The sequence below is a fragment of the Chenopodium quinoa genome, unplaced genomic scaffold (assembly GCF_001683475.1).
Source record: "Chenopodium quinoa cultivar QQ74 unplaced genomic scaffold, ASM168347v1, whole genome shotgun sequence".
NCBI classification, from domain to species: domain Eukaryota; kingdom Viridiplantae; phylum Streptophyta; class Magnoliopsida; order Caryophyllales; family Amaranthaceae; genus Chenopodium; species Chenopodium quinoa.
In genome coordinates, this window is record NW_018743783.1 from 2,038,286 (window position 1) to 2,048,719 (window position 10,434).

Sequence of the window (10,434 nt, forward strand, 5' to 3'; positions counted from 1 at the left end):
TTGCATTTTCTCTTTGTTTCTCTTTTTCTTTTTGAAAATGGCTTCCCAAAAGCATACGGCACGGCCTAGGTTAGTGATCAGCCGGTCACCGGGGACGGCTGAATCTAGAACTAGGCCTGCCGACTGCCCCTTGCTGAATCACCCTTTGCGAAATGCCCCAAGTCCGACTGTCTATGTGTCTGTGCAGGACACCATGGCCAGAATAAAGAGAACCGCAAGGGTGACAAATTCTGACGGCTCTTCCTTCTATGCGCCTGTCAGTGAATTTTCTGACGTGCTGCCTGGTGCCCCAAGCACTCCCAGTGATTCCATTTTAGAAGAATCAGGGGAGGAGGTTCAAAATGAGATGCCGGGCTTTGTTGACCTAGCCCACCAGGCGGACTCCTCATCCGAGAGCTTAACAACGACTCTGAGCCAAGTACTTCAAGCAAATTCTCGGATGAGTCTGAAGAGAGGCACTCTCGGCTAGAGACTGCGCGAAAGTCCCTCTCATAGAATTGGGAGCAGACTGGGCGGAGCCGTCTGCCACCAACCGAGAGCAATATGCCGCCTACTATCATCATGTTCCCGCAGGCAGGCGGAAAATGATGGCAGAAAAAATTAGGAGCTTCAGAGCTAACCATGTCATAGGGCATGGTTATGTCCTATGCACGCCGGATGCCGAGGAAACTGTAGTCTGGCCCGAGTAGTCCAGCTACGGGGACACATGCTTTGGCTGCTATGAGACGGCTATTAAAGCTGGCATGAGATTTCCTCTACATCCGGCTGTACAGAATATTTTGGATGGATACCTGCTAGGTGTCTGGCAACTAGCCCTAAACTCTTGGTTCAACATCTTGGGCTTTGTTGCCAGCTGCGAAATGCATGAGGTAGATCCAAGCTTTGAAGCATTCGCTCATATGCATTACCTCAACCGGACCCCGAAGACAAGCGGGACCGGCTGATATCAGTTGTCTAGCCACAAGGGTTATATGATGAATGTGGGGAAGGAGAACAAGTGGAAAGATTAGAGGAACACTTTCTACATTGTCTCTAGCCCTAACACAATCAGGAACAAAAAATTTAACAGGTGGAACAGGAACCCACCTTTCCTAATAGGCGTTCTAAGCTGCCGCCTGTTCCCCGTAAAGAAAAAGAGGAGATCCTTGACAGAGGGCTCTTTAAAGTAAACATCCAGGCGAACCCCGAGACTGGGGCGAGGGAGTTCATTCCTCAAAATTATATTCCCAAGTATAACTGGTTATACGATGGGACATATCTGGCCGCCTGTGGCCTTAGTGAAGAGATGTCGAGTGGTGGCTGACCGCCTATTCAATTGTCTTGTAAAATTGATTAACTTTTGTGCCAAACTAACTCCTTGATTCATCTTTTGCATAAAAAGCCATGGAAAAAATCTCGGCTTCAAAGAAAGATGCTGCTCAGTACCGCTCGGCCATCTTGGGCAAGCGGTCAACTGAAGAGTCGCCTGTTGTGCAAGCGCCTAAGGTGAACTTTCAACTGAACAAATCTCATTTAACTTTTCTACCGCCTGCTTCTTACTTATTGTGGTTATTTTGCAGGGCAACTTAGCAAGCCTTCCTCCTCCTCCCAGCCGGATCCTAAAGTTAGGAAACAGATGGCTGGTGACATAACAACCCCTGGGAGAGCTAGGAAACATGTGGCCTCAAGGCCAGGGAGCAACCCACCTCCAAAATCTCCAGCCGTCCCTACTGGTAGCCGGCCTGGGAAGGAGAAGGAGAAGCAGGCGGCTGCTGAAGGTATCAAAGACTTGTTTCCTTTCCCTTACCCTTTGAGGGTCAAATTCAATCAGCAGTCGTCTAGCACCTCTGAGGGCAGTCGGTCTATTGGCCGAATTTACACCAAGTACTTACAGGGTATTGGTTGTGCATATGTCTCCCAAAGGCCGAATTTGGTTCAGATGGGTAGGTCCATGCTGAGGGTCATCCCCGTTGAGGACAGGGAGACTGTTAAGGGAGTCGGCACCCTTAACCTAAAAGCCATCCTAGCTCTCCTGGTTGAGGTATACTTAGTGAAAAATTCTCTTTTGTTGTATATAACTGCCTGGTCGCCAATAACTGACGACTGTTTTTTGGCCGAGTGCAGTCTATGCTGGGAGTGTATGGTCTCCGCAAGCCCCTAAACAAAAAGAACAAAGAGGTAAAGGCTGCGAAGGCCCGAGCCGCCTCTGATTCTGACAAAGCTATGTTCCAGATTGCTCAAAATGAACTTCTGACTACTAACATACTGTATTATTAGGCGGCTGCCAAGAAGAGGATCTCTGAGCTGGAGTCGTTTGTTAAAGACCTCAAGGCTGAGCTCGGGCCTCTTAGGGAGGCGGACCAAGAAGCAGTCGGCCTTCGCAGTAGGGTGGACAAGCTGAAGCTCCGCCTGCAAAACCAGGAGACCCAGCTTGCCAAGAAGTACCTCTCAAGGGCTGATGCAGAAAAGGAGGCCCTGGTTAAGGAAATGATGGATGATAACAGCGCCATCATGAAGATGACATGGGAGGCTCTCTTCCCAAAGACCAGCTATGGGAACTGGGAGAATCAGTTTTCCGCCTCCTCCAAGGAACCTAATGAAAAAATCCTGAACCAAGCCCAAGAGGACGAGGGAAAGGAGGAGGAGTTGTCTGATTCTGCTTCAGGGGAGTCGGACCAAGGAGAGGAGGAGGAGGAGGAGGTTAATGAAACAGAACAGCGGCCGACTGAGGACCAGAAGGATGCGGCTGCTGATGCTGATGTACCCCCTCCGGCTGGTTAAGCTTCTCTTTATTAAATTAACTTTTCTTCGGCCTGCGTGCCGCATGCTTTGTATCATTACCCGACCAAAGGGTCAGGGTTTGTTGACAATTTTAACATTCTTGTCGATCTCTTGGCCGACTGTTTATATTAAACATCAGGCTGTTTTGTCGGATTTTCCAATTTGTACTTTGTTTTGAATTTTTGCATTTCATAGATTTTGCTAAGTCTAACTTGACTTTTCGTATGAATGCTTTCTAGCTTTACTTTTCGTATGAATGCTTTGAATACTTTCCATATGCCGACTTTCTTAGGTAATCCGACTGTTTTTGCCCCTGGGCGGCTGTGCGCCTGGTTTTCAAAGGCTAATGGATTGACTTGGAAAACTTTGATACTGATTTCTAAGTCAATCAATCACTATGGTGATTGCCCCAAACCAAGCGGACAGACGGCCATTTGACAGACGGCCATACACTCAGCATGATCCGGCTCTAGGCCCCAATATAGTTCTTTAGGCGAACCACACTTATCCACTAAGTTTTGTACTTAGTTTACTTTATTGATTGTGATTTTTCCGTTTGTTTGGTACCTATACAGAAACAGGCGTCAAACAGAACGTTTAACTAAAGCAGCAACCGCTTGTTAAGCTACAGGCGGTAGCTTAAATTGCTTGGCTAACCTAAAATAGGAAGAGTGGTCGAATGTCGTCTGTTTATCAAAATTATAGGTGGCTCCGTTCGTACCGTTTAGGTTCCATTTTAGGTTGGCTAGGTCAAGCAACTATGAGTTAACCTCTGGGGTTAAATTAGCCACTTAAACTTGAGTAAATAGAATAAACAGTCGGTTGTGGCCGCTTGTTGTTTCTTCATTTGCTAAGTTAGACTTAGCTTATTACCCAAATAGTTGCCAAGTTAAGAACTCAGCTTATGCCAACAGTATTGTCCAAGGCAATAGTAGACGGTTTCTGACTTAGATTTTAACTGTCTACCGCTTGTTTGAAGTAAGTTGCATGTTTATCTTCGCCTCATGTCAAACGACTGCGAGGTTGTCTTAGAGACATTCAGTAAGGCCGTTTGTTTTAGGTTTATAGAGCAATGCGCCACCCAAATGGGAGATGCTCTCTGCGACGAATTCACCCGGATGGATGTCGCCAGACGCCTGCTCAAGTTTGGGACAGACGTATTAGTTTAATTTAGTAGGATCAACCGGCCATGGGCCTTAAGTTGATCTTCTGGTCATGGGCCTCAAGTTGATTATTCGGCCATAGGCCTCAATAAGTTGTTCAGAAAAGAACATAGTTGCTAAGTTGTCTAGACTTAGCATTTTTACTCATGTTAGAGTAGGTGACTAAAAGAAATAAGGCCGACTGTGTATTGCACAGGCTTGCCCCACTGAGTAAAGACTTACAAAATACTGAAGTATATTGCAAATTTTATTGATATGCTTTCTTGTACAAATAATCTACAAAATCTCAGAAGTAGTACTTTTTCAAATTGTCTACGTTCCAAGTTCTGGCTAGCTACCTGCCGTCTGGTGTTTCCAGGCGGTAGGTGCCGCCTCTAACTTCTTCATAAATTCGGGAGGGGCCATCCTAATTAGGAGTCAGCTTTCCTTGCTCGTTGGCCCTACCGACTGCTTCCATTTTTCGTAACACAAAGTCCCCTACTTTCAGGGGGCGCTTGTGCACTCTTTTGTTATAAGCTCTCGTCATTCTCAGACGGTAGATCTCATGACGCAAAGCCGCATTGCCCCTGCGTTCTAGAAGTGAGTCCAATGTTAGCGGCATGACCTCCCAGTTAGGCTCTTCGTCATAAAGCATGACTCAAAGATTCGGATCATAGTGCTCAATAGGCAAAACAACTTCTGCCCCATAAACCATGAGAAATGGGGTTTCACCAGTCGCACCTTTTTCAGTCGTCCTAATGGCCCACAGAACATGTGGTAGCTCATCAGCCCATAGGCCACCGGCTCTTTCAATTTTCTTTTTGATGCCATTAGATATTAATTTGTTGAAGGCTTTAACCTGACCATTTGCTTGGGGACGGCCAATTGATGCAAAATAGTGAGAGATCCCTTGGTCCCCCAACCAGTTCTTGGGAGCAGGCGTCTCAAATTGAGGACCATTGTCAAAGACCATAGACATGGGTACCCCATACCGAGTAATGACATTTCTCCAGATGAAGGAGATAACATCTTTTGTTTTAACGCCTTTGACTGCCTCCCTTCTACCCACTTGGTGAAGTAGTCAACAACAACCAGAATGTATCTCCGTCCGCCTGTAGCAGGCGTATATATACGGACCAAAGAATGTCCATGCCCCCATTTGGCAAATGGTTCTGGGCTATGGATAGCCGTTAGGTCGGTGGCCGGACGATGGATGAGTTTGCCAAACCTTTGACACTTGTCACATTTTTTCACCATCTCCATGGCGTCTGCTTCTAGGGTTGGCCAGAAGTAGCCTTGCCGTCTGGCTCTCTTTGCTAGGGTCCTATCGCCTATGTGGGAGGCACAGAAGACCGAGTGCAAGTCTTCTAGGACCTCTCGTCCCTTCTCTGGTGTAACACATTTCAAAAAAGGTTGGAGAAAGCCTTTCTTAAAAAGCTCTCCATTGTGAATTTCAAAATTGACCGCACGTTTTTTCATTGCGACCATCTCTAGGTAGGTATCCGGCAAGGTGCCATCTGTTAAGTAAGCTCGGATGTCATCCATCCAGGTTGAGCTTTGATCTAGGATCCCAATGGGTTCCTCTTCGATGCTCCTTTTTTCCATCACTTCCCAAAAAACTAATCTAGGTGTGTCACAAGAGGCGGATGATGCCAATTTGGAGAGAGCATCTGCCTAGTTATTCTCAGACCTGGGCACCTGACTTAGATGAAATTCCTAAAGCGTCCCAACCTCTTCTTTGACCGCCTGTAAATACTTGATCATAGCCGGATGTGTGGCTTCATAGTCATCATGGTATTGGCTAACAATCAATTGTGAATCAGAACAGGCGTCAACTTTCTTTGCCCCAGCCGCCTTACACATGCGGATGCCGGCTAGTAGGGCTTCATACTCTGTCTCGTTGTTCGAGGCCTGGAAATTAAACCGTAGTGCATATTCGTACTTGTCTCCTTCAGGAGACTGACATATGACGCCTACACCACAACGTTCATTGTGGAGCTCCCATCCACATATACCTTCCAGACTTGTTCAAAGTTTTCTAGATCAGCCGGCCTAGTCATTTCAACAATGAAGTCAGCAAACGTTTGCCCCTTCACTGCTTTCCTTGGCTCAAAAGTTATTTCAAGGCTTTGAATCTCAATCGCCCATTTGATCATTCAACCAGACGATTCCATGGTTGTCAGTGGCCGCTTGATTAGCTGGTAAGTGTAGACCACGACCGGATGCGCCAAGAAGTAAGGTTTCAACTTCTTAACTACCATGAAGAGAGCAATTCCAAAATTTTCAACCATGGGGTATCTCAGCTCTGCATTCCGTAGAACATGACTGATGAAGTAGACCGGAAGCTGGGTGCCGCCTCTTTCAGCAAGGAGAACAGCGCTAAGCGCATGTTCAAAGATGGCTAGGTACATGTACAACACTTCTTTTAGCAAAGGACTAACCAGCCTTGGTAAAGAGTGCAAGCGTTCCTTCAACTTTTGGAAGGCCGCCTCTGCATCCTCCCCCCATACAAACATAGCCTTTTTCTTAATTGCTTGGAAGAAATAGAGGCACTTGTCGCCTGACCGACTGAGGAATCTTCCTAATGCCGCCAGACAGCCTGTTAATTTTTTATCTTCTTTTATAGTGCAGGGCGACTGCATGTCTATGACCGCCTGTATTTTTTCTGGGTTGGCCTCTATCCCCCTTTGATCAATCAAAAATCCGAGGAACTTCCCAAACTTAACACCAAAGACACACTTATTGGAATTGAGCATGACCTGGTGCCGCCTGAGTGTGGCGAATGTTTCTCGGAGGTCTGTAAGATGGTTCGTTTGTAATTTGGATTTGACTATCAACTCATCAATGTACGCCTCCACATTCCTTCCAATTTGATTAATGAAGACTGTATTAATTATTCTCTGGAAGGTAGCAGGCGCATTCTTCAATCCAAACGGCATCACAGTGTAACAGTATAACCCCTGATCAGTGACGAATGCTATTTTTTCTTGATCTTTCTTCCATAGAGGTATCTGGTGAAAATCTGAATAGGCGTCCATAAAGCTCATCAAGGCATGGCCGGCTGTAGAGTCGACTAGATTGTCGATCTTTGGGAGAGGATAGCTATCCTTCGGACATGCCTTATTCAAGTATGTGTAGTCTACAAACACGCACCGGGTTCCATTCGGCTTCTTAATAAGCACAATATTGGAAACCCAATCAGGAAAATAGCATTGCCCAATCAACCCAGCATCTAATAATTTTTTCACCTCGGCGGCGGCCGCCTGGCTTCGTTCTTCCCCATGGTTCCTTTTCTTTTGCCTGACCGGCTTCTTTTTAGGATCCACAACAAGCTTGTGGACGGCTAGATCCGGGCTAATGCCTGGCATCTCGTCCACCTCAAAGGCAAAGATGTCTTTGAATTCTTTTAACAAGTTGTGCAAGTCTGCAGCAAGTTTAGCAAAAGCAGTCGTCCCCAGCTTGACAGTTCGTTCAGGACGAGAGTCATCCAGAACGATGTCCATGTGCTCACCAGCCGGCTGGGGACGTAGTTCATCTGGCCTTTCACCGAACAATGATTGCTATTGCTTGTCATTTTTCTCGGCCTCCATTTGGCTGGCCTTTCTCTTCTTGCCAGCTGCTGTGGCAGCAGGTGCGGCTTCCTTGACTTGGTCAAGGTCAGTAATTTCTCCACTGGGGTCACAATGGGTTTGACATCAGAGAGATAACACTCCCTGGCCATCTTTTGGTCTCCCCGTAGGGAGCCGACTGTTCAATCATCCCTCTCAAACTTGAGGAGCATAAGAGAAGGAATGATAATAGCCTTGGATTCATTCAGGGTGGGTCGCCCCAAAATCATGTTATAGGCCGTCAGCTCTTCAACAACTAAGAACTGGACCACCATGTGGCGTCCCTCCCGTTTTTCGCCTAGACGAATGGGTAGGTCTATTCGTCCTATCGGATGTACCACACCACCTCCAAATTCCACTAAGGAATGAGAGACCTGGTGCATGCTCCCGGGCGTGTACCTGAGCTTGACCAGGCACTTATGACTGATAAGATCAGACGAACTCCCAGTATCAATGAGGATTCGGCCAACTCTTTGGTTGGCCACTTTGCATTCGATGACAATAGGGTCATCATGCGGCCTCCTGACTTTACCCCTATTATCCTTAGTAATTACAACTTCGGGAAAGGAGTCCTTGGACGCCTGACCCTCGTCGACTGAATTGACGTCGAGCCGTCTGATGTAGTCCTTGTTACCCCGGATCGTTGGGCCGCCTCCAGCAAAGTCACCTGCTATTGTATAGATCGGAGTTTCTTCAGTGTCCGAACTATTAGCAGAGTGTGGCTTCTTCTTAGACGACTGCCCAAGGTTAGTTTGCAGGGTAACCTTGGACCTCAAAATATAAGACTTGAGAACTCCTTTATCACCCAGACGGTCCAACAGCCGCTTGAGACTAAAGCATTCATTGGTGTCATGGCCAATATCCTCATGCCAGTGGCAATATTTGTTTTTGTTCCGATTTTTGGCGGAACCTTTCATAGCAGCTGGCTTGTCAATGGACACTCGATCCTTAATCTCCATGAGGATGGACTGGCAGTCTTTATTGAATTTGTACTTTGGGGAGTACGTTTTCGTTTCTCTTTTTTTTCTTCTGGGCGGCTATTCAGAAGTATCAGCCACCCAGACTTCTTTTCTTTTCTTTTCTTTCTTAGCCGGCTGTAATGGTCGACTCATTTTTTTGTCAGACCTCTTTGAGTCCGACTATTTACTGATGTTGCAGAGCTCGGTCGCCAGTATATAGGCGTCCGCCTCCATCAATGCTTCTTGGAGGGTAACAACCATCTTCCTTACAAGGTCGAACTTGAAAGTCGACTCGTCTTTCAGACCTTTGAAAAAGTCTATATAGGCCACCTCATCAGACAGTCCTTGAATCTGAATTTTCATCAGATTGAACCGCCTGATGTATAATCATAGGCCTTCCTTCTCTCCCTGCTGTATAGCTCCCAAGTCAAGACTTGTTTTCTTCGCAGGGATGTTCATTGAGAAGTTGGACGCAAACAAGTATGCAAGCGTCCTAAAATTATTGATGCATCCGGCTGGCAGGTTGTCGAACCATTGCTGGGCGATGCCCTTCAATGTGGCCGGGAAGCATCTACACCATGCGCCATCATCCAGCCCTTGAAGATACATAAGGTTGGTGTATGCCATCAGGTGGTCTTCTGGGTTGGTGGTACCGTCATAGGCACCTACCAGCACATTTTTCACCTTGGCTGGCTGTGTAGCTTCAGTTATTTCCTTGGAGAACGCAGAGGGTTTTTCTCCAAGTCTTAGCAGTCGAAGCTGCCAGCCCAAGGGTTGGACATTGTGTGCCGCCTGCCCCCGAAGAGGGTCGGCTGCATGTAAGGCTGTCCATACGACATGTACGGCTGTTGAGGCGCATACGGGGCCGCATGGAGCGTCTGAGGACTAGAGTGGGAGGATATGCCGCCTGTCTGGTTCTCTCGGTTTGATTGTGAATACCTCATTAAGGTATTATGAAAGCTGTCTTGTAAGTTCGACGTTGAAGCCGACTCCGACAGTTGTATGTTCTTCTTTTGCTAGATTAAAATCTGGGCATCATAATAAGTTTTCTTTGATCCATCCGGCTATACATGCCGGATGGCCTTCCTCTACCCTGGCTCAGGGAACCGAAGTCTGGCTAAATTTATCAAGGGCTTTTGTCCCTCCCTTGATTTAGGGTAAGGAATGGCCTCTCGGTCTTTGACCGGCTTATTCCTCCCAAAATGGGAGGGCTTTTTGGCCGACTGTTCCTTGGTAGGGACATCCATCCGTTTATCGACCAGGTCCTTAATTTCCTCTTTGAAACTTGTCATGAGGGTCATGAGCTCGTTTCTGGTGATGGGGACGGAGCCTTCGACCGCCTGGGGTTGACCAGTTGAATGACTGACTGGTTCACTATGGCCCGCTTGTTCGCCATTTCGTTCCCTCCTTTCGATGGGACGGATGCGCCTAGTTCTCAGGGACCCGTCAGGGGCCGTGTGTGTCGACTTCACAGTCGTCATCTGTATCCTGGTCTGTATAGACCTGGACATCGGCCATAGGCCGCTTCTCATTAAGAGGCGGTACAGGTTCTTGTGAAGTCATCTTAGAAGTACTCTCCCCACAGACGGCGCCAAATGTTTCAGGGTTTTTTGGATATCCTGCGAGAGAGTTACAACACCAAGACTGACCTCTGGACGCTTGTACCTGCAAAACAACGGAGACTCCTATGGGTGGGAGTTCCGCCTCCGACGATCAAGTTAGAACGTGTTCGGATGTAAAGATGCGAAAAGTAAAGGGGATCAGGCTCCTCTCGGAAGGGGAGTGATCATCCAACTGCCTGAGACAGTCTCGATATCCGAGCCTTAACTCTCGAAGAGTGCAATTAATGCTGGGTTTAATGTGCAACAATTAATGTACACGTGTGTTTGGGAATCTCTTAATGATGTTCCTCAGAGGGAACATCTCCCTTTTATAGGGTCTTAAAATGTGTGCCCTGTACTAGGT